This window comes from Carcharhinus amblyrhynchos, unplaced genomic scaffold (genome assembly GCF_965287045.1).
Source record: "Carcharhinus amblyrhynchos unplaced genomic scaffold, sCarAmb.v2.hapA scaffold_42, whole genome shotgun sequence".
Lineage (NCBI taxonomy): Eukaryota > Metazoa > Chordata > Chondrichthyes > Carcharhiniformes > Carcharhinidae > Carcharhinus > Carcharhinus amblyrhynchos.
The window spans coordinates 105,904-123,698 of record NW_027649783.1 but is presented as its reverse complement, the minus strand read 5'-3'; the positions used below and the strand labels follow the sequence as shown (position 1 = coordinate 123,698).

At 44.4% G+C, this 17,795-nt stretch overlaps 8 non-coding genes across 8 annotated transcripts; 2 read left to right on the top strand and 6 right to left on the bottom strand.

Moving 5' to 3' along the window:
• Positions 1-1,420: 1,420 nt before the first annotated feature.
• Positions 1,421-1,503, bottom strand: trnap-agg (transfer RNA proline (anticodon AGG)). The gene has a single exon. It is a non-coding gene; the product is annotated as a tRNA-Pro (tRNA).
• Positions 1,504-3,440: 1,937 nt separating this feature from the next.
• On the bottom strand, positions 3,441-3,512 carry trnag-ucc (transfer RNA glycine (anticodon UCC)). The gene has a single exon. It is a non-coding gene; the product is annotated as a tRNA-Gly (tRNA).
• A 358-nt stretch (positions 3,513-3,870) lies between these two features.
• On the bottom strand, positions 3,871-3,954 carry trnar-ucg (transfer RNA arginine (anticodon UCG)). Its single transcript is given in 2 exon segments — positions 3,871-3,906; positions 3,918-3,954. It is a non-coding gene; the product is annotated as a tRNA-Arg (tRNA).
• Positions 3,955-6,884: 2,930 nt separating this feature from the next.
• Positions 6,885-6,958, top strand: trnat-agu (transfer RNA threonine (anticodon AGU)). The gene has a single exon. It is a non-coding gene; the product is annotated as a tRNA-Thr (tRNA).
• A 767-nt stretch (positions 6,959-7,725) lies between these two features.
• trnat-agu (transfer RNA threonine (anticodon AGU)) lies at positions 7,726-7,799 on the bottom strand. The gene has a single exon. It is a non-coding gene; the product is annotated as a tRNA-Thr (tRNA).
• Positions 7,800-9,602: 1,803 nt separating this feature from the next.
• Positions 9,603-9,674, bottom strand: trnam-cau (transfer RNA methionine (anticodon CAU)). Its single transcript has one exon. It is a non-coding gene; the product is annotated as a tRNA-Met (tRNA).
• A 5,766-nt stretch (positions 9,675-15,440) lies between these two features.
• Positions 15,441-15,512, bottom strand: trnad-guc (transfer RNA aspartic acid (anticodon GUC)). The gene has a single exon. It is a non-coding gene; the product is annotated as a tRNA-Asp (tRNA).
• Positions 15,513-16,433: 921 nt separating this feature from the next.
• On the top strand, positions 16,434-16,515 carry trnas-acu (transfer RNA serine (anticodon ACU)). Its single transcript has one exon. It is a non-coding gene; the product is annotated as a tRNA-Ser (tRNA).
• Positions 16,516-17,795: the final 1,280 nt, after the last annotated feature.

Here is a 17,795-nt window from a genome sequence, read left to right as displayed (position 1 = left end):
GAGCAAGGTCTCTTCTCCCTGGAGAGACGAAGGTTGAGAGGCGACCTGATAGACGTTTATAAAATGCTGAGAGGAATAGATAGGGTGGATTCTCGTGGGCTATTTCCCAGGGCTGAAATGGTCGCTACGAGCGGACACAGGTTTAAGGTGCTGGGAAGCAAATACAGAGGAGATGCAGGGGGAAAGTTTTTCACTCAGAGGGTGGAGAGTGAGTGGAATCGGCTGCCGGCGGCGGTGGTAGAGGCGAACTCGCTGGGGTCTTTTAAATGACTTCTGGATGAGTATACGGGATCTAATGTGTTTGGAAGTTACAGAAAGTTCTATGGCTTGGTAGATGTAGATGTGATTTGCGCAACTTGTGGGCCGAAGGGCCTGTTTGTGCTGCAGTGTTCTATGTTCTATATATAAAACCTCGATCTGTACTAAATGGATTTTGTATGCAACCGGAGTATTACACCAGAAGAGGGAACATCTTAACACAACATGCAACAATTTACAGACAAAAAAAAATCCTCACGGAGAATCTCTTTTACACAACAGGGAACAAGTTTGGAACAGAAAGGGGCATAGTAATAGAACAGATCTGTGTCTCACTGCTCTAACTCACTCTATCCCTCCATCCCCTCTCATCAACTCTATATGAAGGCGGGATCTTGTTGTTTAGTGACTGAGTGCACACAATCTGTATCTACATCTGATCAAATAGAATTCAGCTGGTGAACAATATCACCATTTCAACCAGCTCTGGGTTAACCCAGGCACAGCTCTGATTGGCTGCAGCCCCCTGAATCTGGGGAACAGACACTGTGAGCATCGCCGGCCTCAGAGGCTTTCACAGTTACTGAGCTGGGAAACTCCAACTAATCCCCGAGAATCCACAGCACAGAGCGAGAGGAGAGGAAAACCTGTCCTGGGAGCTGTCAATCTGAGACACAGTTTGACCTGTCAATGTGCAGATGTGAAGCTGCTCCTTCCATTCCCAATCTGCTATAACCAGGAGTTCCTAACGCCCAATAATGACCAGCTTGCAGCAATGTGTTTGAATGAACACGATGTCATATCATCCAAGCAGCATTTTGAAATGATCATTCAGTGCATTCTGATGAAATTTATTTCTTATGTTCTGTGTGTCATTCCATAAGAATCTTTCTCTGAAATGAGACCTTGTTTTGTCCTTGCGCTCCTGATGCTGTTGTTTTTCAATCTGCTCACATTATGATGTCCCTCATGGAACAACACTGAATCATTCGGCTTATCTTGTCCATGCCAGCCCGAGGGCACCCAGGTGTCCTCTTCAAGCTCACCTTCCTGCACTCGGCCCGGAGCCATGGAGCTGAAAGCATGATGGTGATCCACATACTTGGCACCAAAACGTGCTCCGGCCCTGGGGCTGCCGGAAGCAAACACTTTCAGTGATAATCGCTACGAGCAGGACTCGAACCGGCGCGGGGAAACCCCATGGGATTTCCTAATCCAACACCTTAACCACTCGGCCATCGCAGCTCCATGACATTGCTGCCTAATAATCACCTCAGTAGCGTTCATACTAACTTCATCAGGCACCGTTATTGTACAAAGCTCAGTGTGTGAGCTGAAATTTGTTCCTCTACTTTTGTATCTTTGTCTCTGACGGAGAACTCACTGACTAGGTCAGAGACTTGTTTTTGTATCTCAGTAATTTTTCATTACAAACAAATTAGTTCCGAATAAAAAGAAAAAGAGAAATCTCTATTGTATTTCATTATCATAAAATGTTACGCTCGCCCTGGTTTTGTCCACTCGGTTGAAAACACAGGAGGAAGTGGATAAAGTTCGCAGCAAATTGCTACTGCGATGGCCGGGAATCAAACGCGGAGTTAGCTGCTTGGAAGGCAGCTATGCTCACCACTATACAACCATCGCTCACTACGCTTAAGCAGCCCTTATTTTAAGAACAAAGAACAAAAACAGCCCCGGAAACAGGCCCTTCGGCCCAACGAGCCCGCGCCGCCATTTTAATACTACCAGTTCCCCCCCTCCACCCATGACCCCTATCTATTGTTTTTATAACCATCCACATTGAGGGAAACTAATTTAGGGACAATTTATTACTTCCAATCAGCCTAACAGCACATTTTCGGGTGTGGGAGGAAACCGGAGCACCCGGAGAAAACCCACGCAAGCACGGGGAGAATGCGCCAACTCCCGCAGACACCGGCCCAAATCCATGTGTCTGCACAGCAATCAGTGATAGTCACTGAGCTGTCGTCTTGCCCAGTATCTGGTCCAGTTTAAGCACACACTAACGACATGAAGCACTGGGCCAATCTCGAACATTCAAGATCAGCTCAAGTACAACCCATCGCGTGTATGCCCCTCGTTGGACACAAGGCGGACCGACTTAAACCTGTGAATGAAAAGAGAAAAAACATTATTTTCAGACCATATCCTTTTACATTACCAGGGACGTCCCAATGCTAATGAACCTTATTTAAAACAATCTCCTACACCCTCCCATTTCCAACCCACTGCTGTGCCTGTCTCAGTTACTCTTAAACAACTCCAGCGTGCCTGCCTCCACTACCTTACTTGGCAGAGCATTCCATATCCCCACTACCCTCTGTGTGAAAAACCTCCCTCTAATATCCGTGGAATCAGTTATAATTACGGAACTACCTCCGTTGCTGATTTCATCAGACACCAGGTCTGTCCATGGGACTGTTTGCAAACTGAACTTGGCTTGTCTCGTTTTTCTGGACAGTTTAAGGCCACCTTTTTACTATTCTTTCTAACTGAGAATTCATTGATTTGTTTTTGCTCATGGAACACGTTATGATTTTGCTCATGGAACCATCGAAAGAACCAAAGTGACAGCACCGAAGGAAGCCGTTCGGCCCATCTTGTCCATACCAACCCGAGGATACCCAGGTGTCCTTTCCAAACTCAGCTGCCTGCACCTGGCCCAGAACCATGCAGCTGAATGCATGATGGAGATCCAAATACTTCATAGCAAAAACTCCCTAGGATGGCTGCCTGAAGCAAACATTCCCAACCATAAGCGCTATGAGCAGTGTTGGAATCTGCGTGGGGAAACCCCATTGGATTTCAAATCCAGCGCCTCAACCACTCAGCCATCGCAGCTGCTTATTTACCAGAATAATGTAACCACCTCAGTAATGTGCAGATATTAACTTCATCAGGAACCAGGATTGTGCAGAGCACAGAGTGTGAGCTGAAATTTGTTCCTCAACTTATATTTTGTATCTCTGTCTCTGAATTCATTTATTAGGTCGGAGACTTGTTTTTTTTTATTAAATATTTTTCCATTGAAATCTAATTACGTCGGAAGAGAAAATGGGGAAAAAAACCTCTATTACTGTCGAATATTGTGTTCACCCTGTGTTTGTTCACTCCGTTTAAAGTCCAAGAGGCCGCGGATAAGATTCTAAATTAATTATCTATGCGATGGCTGGGAATCGAACCCGGGTCAACTGCTTGGAAGGCAGCTATGCTCACCACTATACCACCATCGCTCACGCTGCACATGGCCTTGATATTTGTGTTAGTTTTAATTACGGAGCTTCCTCAGTTGCTGATTTTATCAGGCACCAGGAAAGCCCAGAGCGCAGTTTGGACAGAATTCTATTGAATAGATTGTATCAAAGCCTGTTGCTCCATTCGGGAGCATCAACAATTTATTAAGATCTCAAAGATAAGATTGATTTCTGGGGCGGAGGATAAAATAATGAGATTAGAAAATTGAATGAACAAAACAACAAGGAAATACATTCTGAGAAAGAGCCCTGCAATGTTTGCAAGAAAACGCAGAGCTTTCAACTGAAGAAGGACATTTCGTTTTTTTGGGAACTTCAACCAGATTTCTGCATAAAACGACCGCGACAGGACTCGAACCTGCAATCTTCTGATACCTTCACTATCCGAAGTCAGACGCCTTATCCATTAGGCCACGCGGTCGACACGTGAGTACACCGTCCGAATGTCAGTACCATGTGAATACCTACCGAGGTTATATTTATTCTCAGTTCTATTTTTGGATGTTTTACTGATTCCCAGATGCCACAAACTGAAGGGGAATCCCCAGTGTTTGTAACCGGCAGAAAACTGAAGATCATTTCCAACATTCTTGGCTGCCTGTCTGTGTGGAGTTTGCACGGTCCCCCCGTGTGTGTGTGTGTTTACTTCGGGTGTTCCGGTTTCCTCCCACCTCTAACGAAGTGCAGATTCGGCGGATTGGCCAGGCTAAATTCCCCCTTATTGTCAGGGGGATTAGTAGGGGAATTAGGTGGGGTTACAGAGAGGGATTCTCTGTCGGAGAGTTGGTGCAGAATGGTCGGTGCGGCCTCATTCCGCACTGTGGGGTCCTCTGCCTCCTACACATCCTGTCTTCAATCTTCAATGCCTGTCCCTGAATCCTTCTGCCAGCAGCTAATGCAGCAACCTCCCCCTGTGTACCTTGGTTCAATATGTTATTTTATTTTACACGTCTCTTACATCACCACTCAATCCCGTTAGCTGCACAGAGATAAAATCCGAATTATCCAGTCAAACCTTTGAGCTAAAATCCATCATCGACCGATCCAAAGCAGTAAATCTCATCTTCACCTTCGTCAGGACTCTCCCACACTTTCTAAAGTGTGATTACTGGGTCTGGGTACAATCCTAAAACAGCCGCAGATAATCAGAGCTTTATAAAGATTGAGCAGAACTTTCCAGTTTTTATACTCAGTATCTCCGGTTCTGAAGCCAAGCATCCAATCCGCCTTACTGACAACTCTCTTAAAATCGCCTCTCTCCTTTAAAGATCTCTCTGACCCTCAGCTCCCTCTGAGCCTGCACACTGCTCAGAACTGGACCATTCAGTTTCTATTCCTTTTCCCCATATCTCCTGTCCAAATGCAGCACTGTTCCTGAGTGTGGGATTAACAATATGTTTCTACTATAATATCAGTGAGAGCTGAGACTGCAGCTTCTGTTTCTCCAAGAGAATCTTTCTGGATAAAGCCGGAATTTACAAGGATTTCTGTAACTGATATATTATCTCATAAATTATCACCGCCCTCACTCACTCTATCGGTGTCTATCCCTCCACCCCCACTCAGTAACTGTATAGGAAGGGGGAATATTGTTGGATAATGACTGACTGCAGACAATCTGTATCTTCTGTTGATCAAATAGAGAGGGAGAGAGATTCTCACAGTCTCTTTGTGAGTGTGGATTAACCTTTTATATAGAACATAGAACATAGAACACTACAGCACAAACAGGCCCTTCGGCCCACAAGTTGCGCCGACCACATCACCTACCAACCTACAGACCTATCTATAACCCTCAATCTCATTAAACCCCATATACTCATCCAGAAGTCTTTTAAAAGACCCCAGCGAGTTCGCCTCCACCACCACTGACGGCAGCCGATTCCATTCACTCACCACCCTCTGAGTGAAAAACTTACCCCTAACATCACTTCTGAACCTCCCTCCCCGCACCTTAAATCTGTGTCCTCTCGTAGCGACCATTTCAAACCGGGGAAATAGCCTCTGAGAGTCCACCCTATCTATTCCTCTCAACATTTTGTAATATGCCCTCACAAACACAGTAATCCCCTTGCCTTTGTCAATTCCTAAGAAGTACTTGCACCTCTGAGACCCTGGTGGGCGGTGGAAGGGTGGGGTGAGGTTTGAAGGCGATGCCGCAGGGTGCTGAGTGTGAGACCAGCCGATTTTAAAGCATATGTGTAGGAAAGTGAAGAGTGAACTTGTCCGTTTGAAGATCACAGAAAAGCTGTGTCTGGGAGCTGGGCCCGAGAGACAAGTTTTGGGTTGTCAGTAAATGAACTCCTGTAATGAAGAAACAAAATCAGAAAGAGGAAATGCTGGAAATATTCAGCAGCTCCGGAAGCAGCTGTGGAGAGATATTCCTGTCGCCAGGATGTAACTCTCCAATTGGATACTTCACATTGCTCAGATCTGACACTCTCAACACCTTCCTGTAAGGAACAGGTAGGGCGGGAATTGGGTCTTTGTTGAGTTGAGCAAACAGAGCAATGCAGCAATGAGAAGCTCCTCACCCCCCGGCGGCTTGGGGAAGGATGGGACTCAGATACAGGCCTCTGGCTGGGGTTCAAAAGTTGGGGGAAAAAAACGTATCGAGTTTGAAATGTAAATGCTACAAAGATGGAATTCAATTCGATTTGTGCACAGATTTTGAACCTTGGTGGATGTAGTCAGGATAACCCATCTGTTTAAGATGCTGTGTTCAGGTCGCAATCTTTTTTCGGGGCCTGGGCTCAAATCCCACTTCAGGCACTTGTTTTTCCTTCGCGAGGCACCATCCAAACCCAGGAAATCTCTCAGCACAAGGGCAGCAGATGCAGAGGGACAATGACCACCTGTAATTTCCACTCCGAGACACACATCATCCTGACTTGGAAACATATCACCGTTCCCATGGCTGGCTCACAATCCCGGAACTCCCTCCCTAACAGCAGCCTATGTGTACATACACCACATGGACTGCAGTGTCTCCAGAATGAATTCATCGCCAATTACTCAAAGACAATTAATTTGGACAATAAATGCTTCCCGGGCCAGTGACACACATACCCCGTATGAATAAAGTATTTTCTTTTTTAAATCACTTCGTGCGACAGAAGGAGCACAGCTGCCTTCAGAGCAGAAAACTGTGTGTGTGAATCACATCTCTAATTTTACACCAAATGTGTGTCTGAAAACAGTAAGTGGACCCAGCTCACGTTAAACCGTTCAATATTTAGTCGGATAGTTCACAGGTACCTTCCAATTCTGGCAGTATCTCCTTTTTCACAAATACCACCAGATCTGGAACATATTTCCAGCATTCCGCTGATCCTACCGACAGCAGTGCCAGGCTCTGTGGCTTAGTTGGTTAAAACGCCTGCCTAGTAAGCAGGAGATCCTGGGTTCAAATCCCAGCGGAGCCTTGGTTCTTTTTTCCCAATGATATTTGCAATTGTGCCAGTCACAAAATCCATTTTGCTTGTCAGTTTTGCCTTTCCCTTCACAGTGGATAATCTCCAACGTTGTTAAAATTTCGAGGCTCCCCACAAATATCTCGACTATTTGTTGAGATGATCCAGGTATTTTCATCATCTTGCAGTAAAAAAAATCATCTAAATATACTCAATGTTCTACCAACACAGATTTCCATTATTTTCTCAGGGAATTCCGAACACAGTCAAATGGCCTGAGAAACACACAATCCCGACAGTGCTGAAGGAGACCATTCTGCCCTTCGAGCCTGTACCGACCGTCCACCGACCCTCCGACAGAGAATTGCACATAGGATCTATCCCCGCAGTGCCACACACCCACTCCGCGCATCTACTGATACAAATACCTTGGGGACGAAGGGACAATCTAACATGGCCAAATCCATTCAACCTGTTCATCTTTGGAATGTGGGAGGAAATCGAATCACCTTGTTTCCTGAGATCATTTGTCTGGGTGAATTCAACTTGAACAGAACGACAGAAATTTGGCACCATCCAGGACAGAGCATCCCGCTTCATTAGCTTCCCATGTATAAAAACTCACTCCCTCCACTACCGACACACAATGTGCACCATCCACACGATGCACTGCAGCAACTTAATGAAGCTTCTTTGGCAGCACCTTCCAAACCCACGCCCATTGGGACCCAGAAGAACAAGCGCAGCAGAAACATCAGAATAACATTGAAAAAGAGTCAAGACTCCGCTGGGATTTGAACCCAGGATCTCCTACTTACTAGGGAGGCGCTTTAACCAACTAAGCCACAGAGCCTGTTGCTGCTGTGGGTGCGTTCAGCGGAATGCTGGAAATACGTTCCAGATCTGGTGGTATTTGTGAAAAAGGAGACACTGCCAGGTTGTAGGACACTGGTATTTATTCATTGATTGTAGTTATTTATAAGTTGTTGTTGCGTGTCTGCGTTCCTTAATCTTATTTATCTTCCAAAAGAAATGAAATATCTAATTGAAAAAGATGTTACAATTTCTCACCCAACCAGCGAACGTTGTGTCAAACTTTAAGAAAGGTTTGTGATTTATTCTCGAGTCAGTGGTTTCCCTGGGAGCCGGGTTAACAGAAACAGCATGGAGAGATGGCAGAGCAGGAAATGTCGGTGCCGAAGGTGAATCACATCAATGAAGCAGCAACTGGTTTGTTACTAACCTGATCCATAATCCGATTGTGGTGGGACTCAAACTCAGAACCTTTAAGTGACTGAATTACCATCATTTGGAAGACCAACGCGACACAGAGACACAGGCTGAAATTTTACTTTACTTGTCCTTAGATGGATTTTTGACGATGTGGAAACTATTGATAAATTCAATAATCTCAGAGTTAAAAGGTTAAGGACTGTTAAGAAGGACTTCATTGATCGCAATTCACCTTGGGACATCTGATGTCTGTTAAAACAGTTGTGGAAATATAGACCTGTTCCTCCTCTATACAGGAAATCTGTCCCTCACAGAACGATGCTCCCTCTCTCTCTTCCTCACTCCCCTGTACAGCTTGAAGTTTCATCTCGCAGGCCTGATAGTTGGGAGATACATTCTACTCTATCTGTCACGGGGCTGATCAGAACCTGTTCCCTGTTCCAGTTAAACACCTGCACAGAACACAACGCAAAGCTGGAAGCTGGAAATCTGACAAAAAAAAACAAAAAATGCTGGAAATGCTCAGCAGGTGAGACAGCATCTCATTAACGGAGATTTGTGTAAAACCAGCTCCTGAAGCACAGCACAGCGGCACAGTTTAAAGTTTCCTTTCATCCACAATGGATGCTCCATTCTATGATTTTGAACAATTCAAATTGAGAATGTGCATTGTTATTCTAGTCGCCACAGCCTGAAAACCACTTCAGGCATTGATGTCACCCTTGGATTTTAAATTTGTAAATCCATTTTCTATCTTTTTAAAGCTACTGTTGAAACTGTATCCAACACACGCCCAGTTCTTTGTGAAAGACAAGGAGAATTGAAGATATATTTGGATAATTTTCCTTTGACTAAATTTGTACAGAAGCAGAAAGGCGGGAATCACACTCAGCTCTTCATGAAACTCACCCGCTAAACATTGAAAGGTGGCAGTGTTTATTCAAGGGATAATTCTTGAACATAGAACACAGAACAGTACAGGTCCTTCGGCCCTCAATGTTGTGCCGAGTTATGTTCAAACCCAAGATCAAGCTATCCCACTCCCTATCATTCTGGAGTGCTCCATGTGCCTATCAATAACCGCTTGAAAGTTCCTAAAGTGTCCGACTCCACTATCACAGCAGCAGTGTATTCCACACCGCAACCACTCTCTGAGTGAAGAATCTACCTCGGACATCCCTCCTATATCTCCCACCATGAACCTTATAGTTATGCTCCAAGGGCAAAACTTAGACTTGTGTATCTTTGCAACATTTACAGCTTGTGTCTGTCTGTGAGTAAATGACATTTCAGCGATCTGTTACTCATTCAAATGCTAATTAGTAACGAGAAGAGGAAGAAAGTTACTGCATCCTGGACGGAAATGTCAAATCATTTTGAAGCAGCCGTTGTGGAAATCTTTTTGCTGTTGCTAAAAGCGAAATAGCAGAGAATGGTTTCGATCCATCGACCTCTGGGTTATGGGCCCAGTACGCTTCCGCTGCGCCACTCTGCTACGTAAAGTCGAGTTATGCATTTATTATTAATGGAGAATCGAAAATCTGGAACAGTATGCAATCTGGGCAATACAACTGAGCAAGGTGAAACACTATGGGGACCGGGCAGGATAATCCTACCTTGGGCAGGGCACTAAGTGAAGATACGACATTGACTGAGTTGTCAGACGGAGCAGGGAATCGTTTCAGAAGATGCCAAGGAAAGTTGGAGTGCCAAATGTTTAATGATCACTGTACAAGTAGACGGTGAAATGCAGACTTCAGGTTGGATATTCATGAGTTCTGAGATGGGTGAAGAGACTGTGGCATCTCAGCGTCGTAAAGGTGCAATGGGGATTAGGAAGGGTAAAGGTGTACGCATTATTTTATATCGTCTCTCCTTGATCTTCGGACCAAAATGTCTCACTTCACACTTCCTTACGTTAATTAAGTTGTACCTGTCACGTGTCTGTCCATTCCACCAGCCTGTCTACATCTTCTTGAAGATTATCAATATCCTTCTTATTAAAGTTCAGAATATTTTCAAGTTTTCCACCTTTGGCAAAGTTTGAGATTGAAACCTGTCCACCCAGATATAGGTCAGTAGCCTCCTCCAGCATCTACGGACCTCCCTATCTCTGTAAAGCCTTCCACTCACTACAACCCTACTTATCTCTATAATTACCTCCAGCTCCTACACCCCTCCCTCTCCCTGTAACCTCCTCCAGCAATTACAACTATTTTCCCTCTCCTACCACCACCAGCCACTACAACCCTCCCTATCTCTGTAACCTTCTGCACTCACTAAAATGCTCTGGGATATCTGCTCACAGGGGTTGGGACTAGGACGAGTCCATTCAGTCCCTCGAGCCTGCTCTGTTATTCGGGAAGGTGAAGGCGGCTTTGTTTCCAATCTCCACCTTCGCCCCTTTACCCCGTCACCCTTGATAACCACTGTTAACAAGAAGATATCGATCCCGGGTTAACAATTCACTAATTCCCTTTTGGGTGAGGACAAGATTCCAAAACTTGGAGTGGCCTCAAGTGTTACTCAGCTTCTCTCCTGGGAGTTAAACTCTGTCCCTTTTTCTCTCTACCCATCCTCCCCCGAAACCAGGTCCCAGGGTTCCCCCAGCCTCCACCAGCAGAAATCATTCGGCTCTCTTTACCCCCACCATCACATCCTGAAAAATGTAATTAAACCCCAGAGAAAAAGGCCCTCATTTTTCTAATCACTCCTCGTAACTTCACTCCCAGCTCCAGACTTCAGTCTAGTGAACTTTACATTATGTCAATCACCCCAGTGCCAATTTGTATGTGGCTCGGGTAATAATCCAGAGATTGTAACTCCTGAGGGCCTGTTCTTTAATATATTTCCTCGTTGCTGATGAACCCCAAACAGGTCCTTTTACACGGTCTTCCACCGTTACTCAAAAAGGACTCTAAATAATCATGAGAAATCAGTGAACATTTCATGTTTAGAATCCATTTCACAGAGATAAGGTTGTTTATCACAATATGGATCACAACAACTGGATCCCGCCCCCACTCCTACTTCAATATCCTTTCAAGCCAATCAGAGATGTCCCTCACCATGGCACTGAACAGGCAACATACTGTGTGGGACTCTCGATACAAAGGATGTTATCAATCCCCTAATTATAGAATCCCCTAGAACGGCCACTCGACGAGAAATGTGTCCATTGGAGTTTAGAAGAGTGAGAGGGGATCCCATGGAAACTGATAAAATTCTGACAGGATTAGACAAAGTAGATTCAGAAAGAATGTTCCCGATGATGGGGAACTCCAGAACTAAACGTCCTCCAAAATGTCTGGAATTCACTGCCACAGGAAGTAGTTGAAGCCAAAAATTGTGTGTGATTTCAGGAAGAAATGAAATGTAGCAACAAGATTGTTAACACGATTCTAAACAGGAAATTTTCACTGATTTCTTATGATTACATATAAACCTCCATTCCTAGTTTTCCAAAACGATTATCCCTCCCTGTTTTCCCACCTGAAACCTCCTTTCTCAAGCTGTTATAACCAGGGATGTCTTACGCCCAGTAATGAGCAGCTTTAGCAATGTGTTTCAATGAACACAATTTCATACCATCTAAGCAGCATTTTGAAGTTCTCATTCATTCACTGTATTCTGGTGAAATATGATCTTTCTGTTCTGTGAGTAATTACATAAGAATCTTCCTCTGATATGAGACGCCGTTTTGTCCTTGTTGCCCTGATGCTGCTTTATTTCTCTCTCTTTTCATGTCATGATCTTTCTCATGGAATTTCCAGCACACTCGGCCCAGTTCGCCAGCTGAGTACATCCCGGCCCGCAGAACAACTCCACTTCTTGAAAAGAGGGACACCGGAAGTTTTTTTTTACGCGGTTGCTCCACGAAACAAATTGCAACTTTTAAACATTTTATATCAGAATCGCTGCGAGTCCAACGCCTTAACCACTCGGCCATCGCAGCTGCTTATGAGCCGGAGCTCAGTAACATTTCCACTAACTTTATGAGACACAGCAATGATGCAGAGAGCAGTATGTGAGCTGATTTTGTTCATCTTTTATTTTGTACCTTTCTCTCTGAATGAGAACTCATTTATTACTTCAGAGACTTGTTTCTATGTTTCGAAAAAAATGTTCATTAAAAGCAAATAGATTCCGAAATTTAGGGAAAAATATAAAACATTTATTTTTATTTCATTCCCATCAAATGTTGCGTTTGAACTTTATGTCCATTTGTTTCGAGACACATGAGGATAAATTTCTAAACAAATTCCCATTGCGACGCCGGGAATTGAACCCGTGCCAGCTGCTTGAAAGGCAGTTCTGCCCACCGCGATATCACCAACACTCGCTTGGTTTAAAGAGTCGTTATTTTCATTCGTTATAATTACGGAACTAACTTTGTTGCTGATTTCATCAGACACGAGATGTGTCCATAACACAGTCTGTAAACTGAACTTGGCTTGTCTGGACAGGTTCAGTTTCCCCTTTACCACTGTTTCTGACTGAGAATTCATTGATTAGTTTTGAGGACGTTATTTTTAAAAAATGAACGAAGTTTCCACGGACAGCAATTTTAAACGAGATTTTACGTCAGACACACATGGATGATGATAATATTGATGTGAATTTTATTTGAGCAGACCCCCTCCCCTCCCCTCCAGTTCTCAGACAGACACTGACTGGTTCGAAGTTTGTTTTACTTTTTATGGAAAATAAATCCCTGTCTCACGACCTGCTTTTCTCCTGTTCTCAGACACATTCACTTTCTACAAGGGGGCACTAACTGGTTTGAAGAATCAGAGTCAGACTGCAGTCACCGCATTCTCTCTCCATCCCATTATCTCAGTGCCACCTTACACCATATCCGACAGAGTGATTTGGAAAAGTTGAGTGAATCACCATAAGACCACGAGACGCAGGATCAGAATTATCCCACTCGGTCCATTGAGTCTGCTCCGCCATTCAATCATGCTGATAGTTTTCTCATCCCCATTCTCCTGCCTTTTCTCATTCACCCCGATCCCCTTATTAATCAAGAACCTATCTGTCTCGGGAGTTCTCGGGAGGTAAACACTGATTCGGCTTTCACTCATTGTCGCCACCTTCATTGCAAAGAATTTTCTTTAGAAAAAAAGATGCAGGGCTCGTCCGCGATTTGAACCCGGGACCTCTCGCATTTTAACGCTACGCCCAAAGCGAGAATCATACCCCTAGACCAACGAGCCACCCGCTGTAAGCGAACTCCTGAACCTTTCAAAGTATCTCAAAGTTAGGCAACTTTTTTGACAACTCATCAGCGATTTATTGAACAATGTTCCATTTCACTGTCTGTTTCGATGAAGTCATGATGTGGAGATGCCGGCGTTGGATTGGGGTAAACACAGTAAGAAGTCTCACAACACCAGGTTAAAGTACAGCCAGTTTATTTGACAGTAGCACCCACAGGCTTTCGGGGTTTTCCCCTTTGACGGGTGATGAATAGAGGGCTGTGGCAAGCGGTGTTCCTCAGGGATCAGTGCTGGGACCTTTGCTGTTTGTAATATATAAATTACTTGGAGGAAAATGTAACTGAATTGATCAGTAAGTTTGCAGATAACACAAACGATGGTGGATTTGCGGATAGCGATGAGGGCCATCAGGGGATACAGCAGAATATCGATGAGTTGGCGACTTGGGCAGAGAGATGGCCGATGGAATTTAATCCGGACAAATGTGGGTTAATTCATTTTGGAAAGTCTAATACAGATAGGAAACATACAGTAAATGACAGAACCCACAAGCGTATTGATAGCCAAAGGGATCTGAGTGGACAAGTACACAGGTCACTGAAAGTGGCAATGCAGGTGGAGAAGGTAGTTAAGAAGGCACACGGCGTACTTGCCTTTATCGGCTGGGGCACTGAGTTTAAAAATTGGCAAGTGATGTTGCAGTTTTATAAAACCTTACATCGGCTGCACTTGGAATTTAGTGTTCAATTCTGACCGCCAAACTACCAGAAGGATGTGGAAGTTTTGGAGAGGGTACAGGAAAGATTTACCAGGATGTTGCCTGGTAAGGAGAGCATTAGCTATGAGGAGAAGTTGGAGGAACTTGATTTGTTCTCACTGGAACGACGGAGTTTGAGGGGCGACTTGCTGACATCCACAAGATTACAAGAGGCACGGACAGAATGGATAGTCAGAAGCTTTTTTTTTCCCTGGGTGAAAGAGACTTTTTCTCGGAGGCAAAAGTTTAAGGTGTGAGGGGCAAGGTTTAAAAGAGATGTATGAGGCAGAGAGTGGTGGGTGCCTGGAACTCTTTGTCGGGGATACGGCATTGACTTCTCAGAGGCGTCTGACAAATACATGAATAAGATGGAAATAGAGGGATATGTTGCCCGGAACGGTGGGCGGGATGTTCGTTCAGTCGGGCAGCATGGTCGATGCAGGCTTGGAGGGCCGAAGGGCCTGTTTCTGTGCTGTAATTTTCTTTGTTCACCCAGAGAAAATCCATGCAAATGGGGGGAAACATGGACACTCCACACAGACAGTGACCCAAGCCGGGAATCAAACCCGGGTCCCTGGTCCTGTGAGGCAGCAGCAGCTTCCTATCCACCCTGTCCATTTCTTCTACACCTCAATCAGGTCTCCTCTCAGCCTTCACTGCTCGAAATAAAACAACCTGATCCAATCCAATCTCGCTTCATAGCTCAAATTCTCCATCCCAGTCTACGATCTGGTCCCTGGGAAATGGACACTAAACCCTCTCCGGTGGAATCATATCCTTACTGTAGTGATTTGACTGGAACTGCACACTGTCCTCCAGCGGTGCCTTCACCAAACTTTTGTCCAATCCGAATCTGAACCTTCCTGCTCTTACAATCATGCATTAATATTCCATTCCTCACGCTACATGAATCTTCACAACTCACAGACTCAAAGGGATTTCCAATATTGAAAAACGGTGGAGCTTTCCTTTGTATTTTCGGGGATCTGGGAGTCAGTGGATCATCCAAAAATAGAACTGAAAAATATGAAATCACAGCATTTATTGACAATGTGCTAATATCAGGGTAATATTCGACGTGTTGACTACGTGGCATCGCCACATCAAAGGTGAGCCAAAATGCTGATGAATTGAACGAACGTTGATCTCAGGTCAGGAAAAGTGTCGGTACAAATGTAAAGATTTGCATTTTTGAAAGTTTCATTCCTTGATAGTCTTTGTTTCTGTTTTGAAAGTTCGAGAACAACACAAGTTTAATTTGAAGTAATAAGAATACGACGTACTCCCCGTCGGGGAATTGAACCCCGGTCTCCCGCGTGACAGGCGGGGATACTAACCACTATACTAACGAGGAAAGGGCACTTGAAGCGACAATACGCATTGTACACTTGCCACTTACACTTCCGGAGCGACAACTCAGTTCTGACGAGATCAGTTATTTTCCCCAATACGGAGAACCATTTAATGCAGCAAACAGCGGCTTTAACTAACTCATTAAGACTTTTGGATTAGCAGGAAAGAGAATGAGATGGATGCATGAAGAAAAAAACACATATCAGGTGGAGACAGAAAGGTGCGTTTGCCGTTCATATCAAACCGCATGTTCTTTTTAATTTTGGAGGAAAGACTGTCTTGAAGTCTGAACATTCTGGACTATCTCAGCTGGTCTCTCTCCACAGATGATGTCAGGCCTGCTGAGTTTTTCCAGCATTTTCATTTGTTGTTCCAGATTCCGGCATCGGCAGTATTTTGCTTATAGCTTGTCTCGCAATGTGTTTTTTTTCAAACGGCTGGAAGTTTCAAAGTGCTTTAAAACTGAGATGCATTTGTTTCATTATATTGTCTTTTACTTGCCCGAGGTACAGGCGTAGATTGAGCAAATACATAAAGGATGTTAAAATATTGCATCTATCAATGTTTGGAGATTTGTTGTTTCGGGAACAATCAACTTTCTCCAGATACAAAATCCAAACACCGAGGGGGCAACTGTTCTTTGAGCCTGACGTGATTTGAACACGCATCCTTTTGATCTGGAGTCAGACGCGCTACCGTTGCGCCACAAGATCACACTGCTTGCTTATTTTTACGTCTGTGTTATGTTTGGTGAATTCAAAACTCAAACAGGGAATTGTCTCCCTCTTTACCTTCTCGGGATTTAAATCGAATGGAAGAGTCACAGCGAAACAAAATTAACGAGGAAGTAGAAACACAACATTATCCTACAGGAGAAATGTGTTCTTTGTTCAAGAGGTGATTAGAAAGGCCGCCATTGTGTGACGAGGTGGCCGAGTGGTTAAGGTGATGGATTACTAATCCATTGTTCTCTGAACGTGTGGGTTCGAATCCCATCCTCGTCGGGAATGCGTCTTTTCTGCCTCGTTATTGAGGGTGGACTCAATACATGAGGTTCTGGGGATGCGGCCTGGGTCGGACTGCTGTTAGTGCAGGCTCGATGGGCCGAATGTTCTTCTTCTGTACTGTGGGGATTCTATGAATTTCGCGGCGGCCGTTTCACTTCTCTAAAAGCATCGATACACCAGTTCCTGACCTAAAAAGCCGACTCTGATGAGTTCCTGACCACAATCTTTGAATATCTCACCAAACAACGATGAGAAGTCCAACATGTCATTCTTTGCGCCGCAGCTACAGCATTTATTCCCTATCCTATAGAACATTACAGCACAGAAACAGGCCTTTTGGCCTTCCCTGGCTGTGCCGAACCATTTTTCTACCGAGTCCCACTTACCTGTACCTGAACCATATCCTTCTGCACTCCTCTCATCCATGTACCTGTCCAAGCTTTTCTTCAATGTTAAAAATGAGCCCGCATTTACCACTTCATCCGGCAGCTCATTCCACACTCCCACCACTCTCTGTGTGAAGAAGCCCCACCTATTATTTCCTTTTAACTTTTCCTCCTTCACCCTTAACCCATGTCCTCTATTTTTGTTTCTCCCCGAGCCTCAGTTGGAAAAGTGTGCTTGCATTCACTCCATCTATACCCATCATAATTTTATACACCTCTATCAAATCTCCCCTCATTTTTCTCCCTTCCAGGGAATCAAGTCCGAACTTATTCAACCTTTCTCTGTATTCTGTTTCTCAAGTCCCGGCAACATCCTTGTAAACCTTCTCTGCACTCTCTCAACCTTATTAATATCCTTCCTGTAATTAGGTGACCAAAAGGGCGTTCAAATGGTCAGTGGATAGGCATATGGATAACATTGGAATAGTTTAGGTTAGAGGGTCATTAGATTGGTTCCACTGGTTGGAGCAACATCGAAAGCCGAAGGGCCTGTACTGCGCTGTTGTATTTTCTAAAACTGCACACAATTCTCTAAATTCGGCCTCAGCAATGCCTTGTACAACTTCACCATAACATTCCAACTCTTGGACTCAATACTTTGATTTATAAAGGCCAATGTTCAAAAGTACTCTTTACGACGCTATCGACCTGTGACGCCACTTTTAGGGAATTATGTATCTGTATTCCCAGGTCCTTCTGTTCTATTTACACTCTTCAGTGTCCTGCCATTAACCTTGTACGTTCTACCTTGGTTTGTCCTTCCAAAGTGCAGTACCTCACACCTGTCTGCATTAAACTCCATCTGCCATTTTTCAGCCCATTTTTCTGGCT